This window comes from Myotis davidii, unplaced genomic scaffold, assembly GCF_000327345.1.
Source record: "Myotis davidii unplaced genomic scaffold, ASM32734v1 scaffold399, whole genome shotgun sequence".
NCBI classification, from domain to species: domain Eukaryota; kingdom Metazoa; phylum Chordata; class Mammalia; order Chiroptera; family Vespertilionidae; genus Myotis; species Myotis davidii.
The window spans coordinates 1,689,510-1,690,707 of record NW_006292094.1 but is presented as its reverse complement, the minus strand read 5'-3'; the positions used below and the strand labels follow the sequence as shown (position 1 = coordinate 1,690,707).

General features: G+C 55.3%; 1 protein-coding gene across 1 annotated transcript in view; it reads left to right on the top strand.

Moving 5' to 3' along the window:
• Positions 1 to 1,198, top strand: part of STK10 (serine/threonine kinase 10) — a gene marked incomplete at its 5' end in the record, with an annotated part of 98,264 nt that overhangs the window by 59,485 nt on the left and 37,581 nt on the right. The gene's annotated exons all lie outside the window — the stretch shown is intronic.

Below are 1,198 nucleotides of genomic sequence, written 5' to 3'. Positions count from 1 at the left end.
CAGCGTCGGTGCTTTGCAAGGCCTGTGAGAGACGTGACCTTTCTGTGAGCCGCGGAGGGGAGTGCACACACGGCCACACACTTCTGCAGACACACGTGTCCACCGCAGACACGTGCGAGTGTGCTCTCGGCAGCTTTACTCAGAGGCACCCCAAACACACGCTTTCCCAGGTGAGGGGAGTGTTTTGTCTGGGGTGGTGGTCACTCCAGGTCTTAGGTATGTGAAAAATATGGGGAATATTGGTGATTTGTGACCCTGGCCCCCCTTTTTAAAGAAAATAAACAATGTGCAAACAGACTGTCCCCCACATTGCTTCAGCTCCTGCTTCGGCTGTGCACCTCTGTAGGTGTTAGCTTTTTTTTTTTTTTTTTTACAGCGTCGGTGCTTTGCAAGGCCTGTGAGAGACGTGACCTTTCTGTGAGCCGCGGAGGGGAGTGCACACACGGCCACACACTTCTGCAGACACACGTGTCCACCGCAGACACGTGCGAGTGTGCTCTCGGCAGCTTTACTCAGAGGCACCCCAAACACACGTGTCCGTCCGCAGCGGAACGGATGCATGAACGAGCTGACAGAGTCACACAGTCAAAACACTGCACAGGGTTACAGAAGGGACAGTTTGCCAATGCACGTGACAAGGAGGGGACCCGAGTTTCGGCCACGGGGGTGGAGTACTGGCGGACTCTGTTCATGTGACGCTGAAGAGCGGGCGGGCAGGACACCTCTGAGCTGGCAGGGGGGTCTGGTGTTGACTGTCGGGGGTACAGGGACCTTTTCCAGGTGAGGGGAGTGTTCTGTCTGGGGTGGTCACTCCAGGTCTTAGATATGTGAAAAATATGGGGAATATTGGCCACTGAGCCAAACCGGTCAGGGCAGGCGTTATCTTTTTAATGGCCATGACCTCCCGGTGGGTTTGGCAGCATCATCTCTACTGCAGAGGTGAGGTATCTGCAGCCCAGAGAGGGTAAGTAACACCCTCAGTGTCACACAGCCAGTGATGAGCAGTCGGGATTTGCCTTCTTTCTGCCACACACAGGACTTTCTGCGCTTCCCCTGGGTCTCCCTGACCGAGGTCACATCACCCCAGCCTCTGCCTGCCCTCCTCACGAAAATAAACAATGTGCAAACAGACTGTCCCCCGCATTGCTTCAGCTCCTGCTTCGGCAGCGCACCTCTGTAGGCGTTAGGATTTTTTCTC